Source organism: Ursus arctos, unplaced genomic scaffold (genome assembly GCF_023065955.2).
Source record: "Ursus arctos isolate Adak ecotype North America unplaced genomic scaffold, UrsArc2.0 scaffold_7, whole genome shotgun sequence".
Taxonomy (NCBI): domain Eukaryota; kingdom Metazoa; phylum Chordata; class Mammalia; order Carnivora; family Ursidae; genus Ursus; species Ursus arctos.
In genome coordinates this window covers 72,567,728-72,577,440 of record NW_026623089.1, presented here as the reverse complement: position 1 = coordinate 72,577,440, position 9,713 = coordinate 72,567,728, and the positions used below count along the sequence as shown (strand labels likewise).

At 36.5% G+C, this 9,713-nt stretch overlaps 1 non-coding gene across 1 annotated transcript; it reads right to left on the bottom strand.

Moving 5' to 3' along the window:
* Positions 1 to 5,891: 5,891 nt before the first annotated feature.
* On the bottom strand, positions 5,892 to 5,994 carry LOC113259309 (U6 spliceosomal RNA). Its single transcript, XR_003317554.1, has one exon. It is a non-coding gene; the product is annotated as a U6 spliceosomal RNA (small nuclear RNA).
* Positions 5,995 to 9,713: the final 3,719 nt, after the last annotated feature.

The window sequence follows — 9,713 nt, the reverse complement described above, 5'->3', positions numbered from 1 at the left end:
AGGAGTTACACTGTGGCAAGGAAACCAGATGGATAAAAAAGAGCCACATAATTTATGATCCATTGGTCAATAAAGAACTATAAGTTAAGGAACTCAGTCCTAAATTCGATTCAATTATGCATTAAAGTAATAATTATCCAAGAAATTAACATCAAAAGCTTTTAAACTATGAAAATTGAATAGGCTTTTTAAATGCCATTTTTTAAAATTAAGGCATAAAACTTTTTATGTTGAAATCACATTTTCTCTATTTCTCTCCTGTGCCGAATGCTGAAGTCTATATAGGAATGCAGTTTACATACATGCTTTTGTGTAATGTAAATGGAAGACTATTTCCATTCCTGGAAAGCTTTCACTGAGTTGCTAAAAAAGCATCGTGCCTGGATGAATTCTTATACAAATGGATGATTTTGATTTCACTTAAGATCATTTTATGTAATTTATTTCATAAAAGGTTTTATTGAAGTTTTTAAAGAAATGTTCACTTTCCTTTTTTTAAAAAAAAAGATTTTTATTTATCTGAGACAGAGAGAGTGAGAGAGAGCACTAGAGGGCCATGGGGAGGGGCGGGGGGGGAGAGAGAAAGAGAGAGAGAGAGAGAGAGAAGCCAATTTCCCACTAAGCAAGGAGCCTCACTCAGGGCTCAATTCCATGACCTGGTGATCATGACCTGAGGGAAGACAGACTCTTAGTAGACTGAGCCACCCAGGAGCCCCCAAAAATGTATAATTTAAATGTCAGGTTATAGAGGCGTGGTCAGGTTCTTTGACAATGAACCAAGTTAAAAAAAAACAAACCCTACACAGATATTATAACAGAGGTGAGTATAATTGCACAAACTTAAAGTAGTTAAGTTGAAATTTTTTTATCATAATTGATAATAATCACCAGTGGCTACCCATTCTTAAATGGCAATTAAATTATAGAACACTTACTGTAACTAAAATGGATCTTTCTCAAACTTAGTGACATTGTATCTCACTAGCTTATATACCACAGAGATGCTTATAAGATGATGTTACTATTTCACCTATGAGCTTGGGCTCGAATCCTGATCATTCCAAGACACGGATTCTCTATTTGTAAAATGAAGCAATTGAACTGAAGGATATCTAGCTCCCTCCCAGTCCTTTTGTTTATGGGAATTCTTTCAGCTTCACTCACTTTATCCAACCAGCTAACTAACCTTCTATCCATCCTTTGATTCATTCATCAAAAATGTAAATTATCACTGTGTGTCAGGCACTGTGCCGGAAGCCCGGAATAACATTTTGAACAATACACATGGCGTCCCTTCCACTTGGAAGGTCTTTCCATAAGAAAGCAGGCTACCAGTTCTACTTGTGGCTTTATTCTTTCACTCCTGCTCCAACAGTCAGACCACCTATTACATCAGCAAATAGAAGATCGTTGCTCTAAACTTACATCTGAGTTTAGGCACTGCCCACGCCGAACACCTGCTCTGCTCGAGAAAGAAATCTGTAATGGTTTCCAGATCCAAGCAATGCTGCTTTCACTGACATCCTTCACCACTCACTGCTGCTATTTCGATGTCACCCCACTGGTCGCCTGGATTCCCCACTCTCAGCTTCTGTGTGGTCACAGAAAACTGCTCTCTTTATAAAGTCATATTTGATTATCTTACATGCCCCTCCTTGCCTGTCTCTCTTCTCATACACTGGATCCCCTTGATTTCAGAATCCCTAAGGCGTTGCGCCCCTATTTCAGGTGCTGCTGACGCTGTGGCGCGTGATCTGTCCGAGCACACTGGAAGCAATCACGAGCCCTGATGTAATGCTTAGTCAGTTTCCTTCCTGTTACTCCACTGAGTCAGGTAACCTGTGCAAGGTAGTACCAAACATACGATTATTAATGATCAAACTTTTAATCCTGTTCCATCGCTGAAGGGATAGAAAGAAGCAAACGTGAAACTATTCTGAAAACTGTAGCTAACCCCCTCACAGTCTATTGAGAATGAGATCACTTTTGGCTTACTGTGTCCAGTCATGATTTATATTAATCAGGTTGGATTCAGTTCAACCTCACATTCCATTACATGGCAGGATTAATATGGACGAAGTAGCCAAAGTGTTCCAGAACCAAAGACGTTACAAGGCCTTTAAAATTAAGTTGCATTAATGGTTTTATTCGGAACTGGGTTCTTAAGAGACAGAAAAATGCTGTTTTTTAATTTTTTTTCCTCTATTGATTATTATCACAGTGATTTTGGGAAGTTACCATAGTTTTCTGAGGGTCAGTTTCCTCATCTGTAAGATAAAGGCATTAGTCCATAAAGTTATTGTTACGAATGTATGGACCAGCACATTTCGCTCTCTCCTCAAAGGGCTCAGGAGGGTATGGGTCATGTAGATATTCCCTGTGCTGTCACCATCCTGACCAACAGTAGACACTCTACGAGTTTACAACGTCAAGGATTACTGTTTCTTGAGTTCTTCATGGTTTACGACAGTCAGCAAACCAGGGCCCGCATGCCAAGTCCGGCCATCCACCTGTTTGAGAAACGCTCCATGGGAACACAGCCATACTCTTGTCTGTATACATTCTGGCTGTCTTAGCCCTGCAGCAGCAGAGCTCAGTAGTTGTGACTGCAAATAATTACTATCTGATGCTTTCAGAAAGAGTTTGAGAAACCCTGGTTTAATGGAAAAGGAGTTTCTAGTATAGACTTTAATGTCACCCAATTCCCTAACAGCATTGGTGCCCAGGAAGGGTAAAAACCCCACAGTCTGTTTCTGAGGGGATTAACCAGAGGAAACCTCTCTTTGAAATATCAGACCGATGTATCAGAAGTGAATTTTTTGGCCACTGATACTGAGAATCCTTCCCTTATAAAAACAAGCAGGATTACTCCTCAACATGTATTATTAAATTGTCTATTTCTCAAGAGGAAGAACAAAAATGAAAAAAAGTTGGGGCGCCTGGGTGGCTCAGGTGGTTAAGCGTCTGCCTTTGGCTCAGGTCATGATCCCAGGGTCTTGGGATTGAGTCCACATTAGGCTCCCCACTCAGCAGGAAGCCTGCTTCTCCCTCTCCCCTGCCCCTCCCCCTGCTTGTGCTCTCTCTCTCTGTCAAATAAATGAATGAATAAAACCTTTTAAAAAAATGACAAAAGTTATATATGCTAAGGACTCTGACACTTACTGGAAAATATGAACATGGAGGTGACAAGTATATATCTGGTACAGAGAAAGTGGTTCTGGTTTAATTCAAGAGGGAAAAAATATTACAAGAAATGGTTGTGTGCAATTGATTCTATGCTTCCTTCTACTTGGGAGGGTACTTTTTTTTTAAGATTTATTTATTTATTTGGGGGGCGGAGATGGGCACAGAGGGCAGAGGGAGAGAGAAACCCAATCAGACTCTTTGCTGAGCAGGAGCCCAATGCAGGACTTGATTCCAGGACCTTGGGATCATGACCTGAGCCAAAGACAGATGCTTAACTGTCACCCAGGTGCCCCTAGTTTAGCTTATTTTTAATGTGAAGTATGAGAGATGCATTAAGGTTATTTTTTTGTTTATGGATTTTTTTATAACCATTCTCCCCATAACCAATTTTTCCAGGACCATTTAGTAAAAGAAAAATTCTTTCTACCTTGAGTTGCTTTTCAACCTTTGTCAAAAAGAAATTGGCCATATATATCTGAGTCTATTTCTGAATTCTCTACTATGTTCCATTGATTTATTTGTTGTATGTTAGTTCCACACTTTCATGATGTTGTTAGTCCTCTGATTTTGTTCTTATCTAAACTGTTTTGATCATCTAGGCCTTTTGAATTGCCATTGGAATTATAGAATCAGTTTGTAGATTTCTACCATAAAAATCACAATGGTGTTTTGATGGGATTTAATTTATCCAATTTTTGGAAAACAAATATCCTCCTATCTGTGACTATGGTCCCCATTTCTTTAAGCCACATTTAAATCTCTCAGTAATAATTTGTACTCTCATGGGATATTTCTTTTTTATCTTTTTTTTAAACTTTTTATTTAAATTCCAGTTAGTTAACATACAGTGTTATATTAGTTTCAGGTTTGTAATATAGTGACTCAGTACTTCCATACATCACCTGGTGCTCATCACAATTGCACTTCTCCATCCCCATCACCTGTTTCCCCCATCCTCCTACCCATCTTCCCTCTGGTAACCACCACTTTGTTCTCTAGAGTTAAGAGTCTATTTTTTGATTTGTGTCTCTTTCTCTTTTTTTCCCCCATTGCTAGTTTGTTTTGTTTCTAAAATTGCACATATGAGTGACATATTTCACTTAGGATTATACTCTCTAGCTCAATCCACATTGTTGCAATTGCAAGATTGGCAGTTTTTATGGCTAAGTAATATTCCATTCCATTCCATATGTATATACCACATCTTCTTAACCATTCATCAGTTGATGGACCCTTGGGCTATTTCCATAACTTGGCTATTGTTGATAATGCTGCTATAAACATCAGAGTGCATATATCCCTTTGAATCAGTATTTTTGTATTCTATGGGTAAATACTTAGTAGTACAATTGCTGGATCTTGAATAATTCTACTTTTAACTTTTGGAGGAAACTCCATACTATTTTCCAGAGTGGCTGCACCAGTTTGCATTCCCACCAACAGTGCACAAGTGTCCCCTTCTCCACATCCTCACCAACACCTGCTGTTTCTTGGGTTGTTGATTTTAGCCATTCTGACAGGTGTCAGAATTCCAAAGTATATCCAGAAAAATGTCTATTCATGTCTTCTGTCCATTTTTTAATTGGGTTATTCATTTTGTGGGTATTGAGTTTTTTAAGTTTTTTTAATATATTTTGGATACAATCCCTTTATCACATACATCATTTGCAAATATCTTCTCCCATCCGTAGGTAGTCTTTTAGTTTTGTTGATTATTTCCTTTGTTGTGCAGAAGCTTTTTCATTTTGATGAAGTCCCAGTAGTTTATTTTTGCTTTTGTTTCCCTTACTTCAGGAAATATATCTAGAAAGAAGTTATTACAGCTGATGTCAGGTTACTGCCTGTGTTCTCCTCTAGCATTTTTATGGTTTCCTGTGTCACATTTAGGTCTTTAACCCATTTTGAATTTATTTTTGCAGATGCTGTAGGAAAGTGGTCCAGTTTCATCATATTGCTTGTGGCCATCCAGTTTTCCCAACACCATTTGTTGAAGAGATTATCTTTTTTCCATTGCATATTCTTTCCTGCTGTGTCAAAGATTAATTGACCATATAATTGTGGGTTCATTTCTGGGGTTTTTTATTCTGTTCTATTGATCTACGTGTCTGGTTTTTTTTCCAGTATCATACTGTCTTGATGACTACAGCTTTGTAGTATAACTTGAGTGGAATGTGATGCCTCCAGATTTGCTTTTCTTTTTCAGGATTGCTTTAGCTATTCAGGCTCTTTTGTGGTTCCATACAAATTTTAGGATTGTTTGTTCTAACTCTGTGAAAACTGAAATTGGTATTTTGATGGGGATTATGTTGAATGTGTAGATTGCTTTGGGTAGTGTAGACATTTTAACAATATTTCTTCTTCCAATCCATAAGCATGTCTTTCCACAAATGGAAAGACATTCGTCTTACAGTTTTCAGAGTACAGATCTTTCACCTCTTTGATTAGGTTTATTCCTACGTATCTTATTGTTTTGGGTGCAGTCATAAATGGGATTGATTCCTTGATTTCTCTTTCTCCTGCTTCATTGTTGGTGTATAGAAATGCAACAGATTTCTGTACATTGATTTTGTATCCTGCAACTTTACTGCATGAGTTTATCAGTTCTAGCAGTTTTTTGGTGAAGTCTATCAGGTTTTCTATATAGAGTATCAAGTCATCTGCAAATAATGAAAGTTTTACTTCTTCCTTATGGATTCGAATGCCTTTTATTTATGGAAAACTTCATGAATTTACATATCATCCTTGCTGAGGGGCCATGTTATCTCTGTATTATTCCAATTTGAGTATATGTGCTGCTGAAGTGAACACTATTTATTTTTACAGGAGTTTGGTAATTAGTGTCTTTCAGGGAATTTATCAATTTTATATTAAAATTTTTAAAATGAATTGATATAATGTTTTTCATAATATTCTCTTACCCTTTTAATATAAGTATATTTTCTAGTGGTGTCACCTTTCTCAGTCCTGATATTGGTTAAGTTTGTCTTCTCTGTTCTCCTGATCAAAGGGCCCAGAGGTTTATCAGTTTTATGTTTCTTCTCAAATACTCAGCATTTAGTTTCACCAAATTTCTCTATTATTTTCCTGTCATATTTAACTACTTCCACTTTGATCTTCATTATTTCTATTTATCTGGGCCTCAATTTTCTCATCCTTTTCTAGCTCCTTAGAGGAGGAATCTAGTATCATTGATTTGAGACCCTTCTTTTCTAGAATTAACATTAAGCACTAACATTTGTCTCCAAAATCACTTTAACAGCATCACACACATTTTGATATGCATGTTTTCATTTTCACTAAGTTCTAATATGTTTTTAACTTAATCTTTGAATTTTTTCAGTGAACAATGGGTTATTTGGGGTTGTGTGATTTAATTTCTGAATTTGGGAGATCTGCCAGAGGTCTTATTGTTACTGATTTCTAATTAAGTTCTACTGTTTAATAGAAGGATACTTTCTATGGCCTTAAATCTTTTTCATTTTATAGAAGCTTGTTTTAGGGCACAGAATATGATCTATCTTGATAAATGTTCTATGTGTACTTGGAATATAGTAATAATAAGGGTTTTAATGTGATTGATAATTCTATCATCTGTGTCAGGTCTGTGTCCGTTTTGATCGACTAATTTTCTCTTTTTATGGTTTTTCTTTCCTCCTTCCTGGCAGCTTAGTAATTTTTAATAGGACGCCAGGCACTGGGAATTTTACCTTATTCATTGATGAATATTTTTGAAAGATAGTCACAGTCTTTGTTTTTAGACATAGTTACACTAGTCTTCCTTTGGAGCCTTCTTCTAAGACTTGTAGACAAGGCTGGAGTCGTTTTCTGTCTAAGGCTAGTCACTCCCCTTTCCTAAGGCAAGACCGTTCTTTACATTCTAACCAAGAGGTTTTTCAGACTAACTGTTGGGAACAGGCCCTATTCCAAGTCCTGCATCTCTGGGGGTTTATACCTTTATTTCTTTTTGGCGGTTCTTTCCCCTACCTTGGGTGGTTTCATTTAATGAACGTGTTCACCAATACTTAACTATACACTTGAGGGGGTTTCTGAAGATCTCTGGAAGTCTATGTACTGCTTTCTCCCCTCAGTTACTTAGCTGTGCAAACACTGGTTTCCTGTTCCCCTCAGGCTCCTGGCTCCCATTTCTCAAGGAATTCACCTGGATTTGCCTGGGTCCCTCCTCTGGTTGCCTGGGCCTGGAAACACTCTGGTGGCGGGGCAGACATAGGGCTTACCTCATTTGTTCCTGATGCCTCTGGGCAATGATAAAGCTCACCCCATTTATATCTCTCAGTCTCAGGAAACACTGTCTTTTGTTACCTGATAGACAGTGTCTTGAGAAACCTCAGTTCATAGGCCTTGCACAGGTTTTCAGTAACCCAGTAAATTCAGTCCCTAATATTCTATGTTGCCCAGAAGGGGAAGTCATACATCTTATTTGCCAATGCTTTGTTGCTGTGATAAACTTTGGAAATGATTCCATTTGAAGTGTGAAAACATTGAGAGAAATTTCACTTTAAAAATATTTTGTACAGCAGCTTCCCCTATCCCATTATATTACTAAGGGGTAGGAAGAGGGAATTAATCTAATGAGTCAGTATTTTTCTATTTCCCAGAACTCACCTGTAATTAATCTTGCAATGAATGTAAAAGAAATCATGTATTTTACAAGGACGTATTGTTATACAATTAGATTCATTCTTGATGATACGCCAAAATATAAAAATCTTGTTTGTGTGTTTCCTACCTGAGCACGTTTTTACAGAGCGTGAAACTGTAAAAAGCAATTATTGTATGTTAATTGTATTCAGTTAAATAAAGTATGATTATCTATTTTTAATTCAGATAATTTATATTAAAACAATGTATGGATAATGTTTTTTAATTGTTTATTGGCTTTTTGTCTGTGTATGTTATTGCTAGAACAATTACTAGTATTCAAATGTGGGTAAATCTATTTTAATATACCAAATGAATTTAGACATTAAAACTATTAACAATAAGCCAATTATTTCCTTTAGGAATTTAAAAAATCACATCTAACCAAATAAAATTCATCCCTTTCTCAAGTTGTAGTGGTTGCATAGCTTTACTATTGTGTCTTACTGGATATTATGAATGCTGTTTTGAGAGGGTCAGTACAATTTTTTGGTGACATGAGATAAAAAACCAGAGGAAAAGTGAAACATCTTTGTTTCCTGAGGTTTTGTTGATATTGTAGTTGCTGTTTTTCTTGTTTACATCATGTCGCGAGACTCAGCCAAATAGCTGTCTCAGCTAAAAAGTGAAACATGCAAGTGCATTCAACTTCAGTAAGAAAACCGAGATCCCACTGCACACTTGATCCTCCTACTGAGAGGTCATCCCTAAGAGCTACAGAGAATCGTGGGGACTATTAATGAGACTTGGTAGAGGGGAACATCACATAAACAAAGTTATAACTGTTTGATCATAGAGATGAAATAAAAGATGAAAAATTATAATAAACTCCTTGCATCTCAATGTAGACTTCTATTGCTTTCGCTAACAACTTAAGTAAATATTGAAGACTGGTGTTAGGTGGTAACTTGGAATATTATTTGGCTACTGAATACTCATAATTTGAATTTAAAGCATCTAAAACTCTTTTTTAAAAATATTTATTTATTTATTTGAGAGGGAGCACAAGCAGCGGGAGGGGGAGAGGGAGAGGGAGAGACAGACTCCACTGAGGAGGGAGCCTGATGCGAGACTCGATCCAGGACCCTGAGATCATGACCTGAGCAGAAGGAAGACGCTTAACCGACTGAGCCACCCAGGCACCCCAAGCATCTACAACTCTTCAGTTCTTGAATATCAAGGTAACAAGACTTTAAAAAAACAAAAACAAAACAAAACAAAAACTTTGGCACTAAAAAACTAAACAGAAATATAAGTGTGTGAATATATTGCCAATTCTTAGAGGTCAGAACTTCACTATATTTGTTCCTTTCTTACACGTAGATCATGTTGATGCTTTGAGTTTTATGTTATTATTAAGTAAAAAAATATATAAGATGGTTTAAAAAGTCTTTGCTGAAAAGAAAATAATTTTGAATCACAAGAATAATATAGTTAATACATTCATTCCAAAATTGTTTTCTGAAGCTTTATATGATTTCACATATTACATTTTAAATAATACTATTTCCTATGAATAGTTGAACATGCCACTGAAGATGTTTATTTAGAAGTATCTCAAAACTACTATATCTAAATATGCTCACTTCTCTTCATATACATTCTTTGTATTATCTTTAGCAAAAATACCTAACATCTACCAAGTGCCTAATATATGTCAGAAGATTTTATCTTAACCTCAGTTCGTTTTTACAACTAAACATCTCACAACTAAACAGAAGAGGAAGGAGAATAAGAATCTGTCTCCACTCCACTAGATACGTTGTACGGGTCACATCCCAATTCATTTCTGTCTAACCCTAACGTTTTCTTGGCCAAATCAAAGAAAGTGCTACATATTATGCTCCCTAATAAAGGGTGCCTGGATA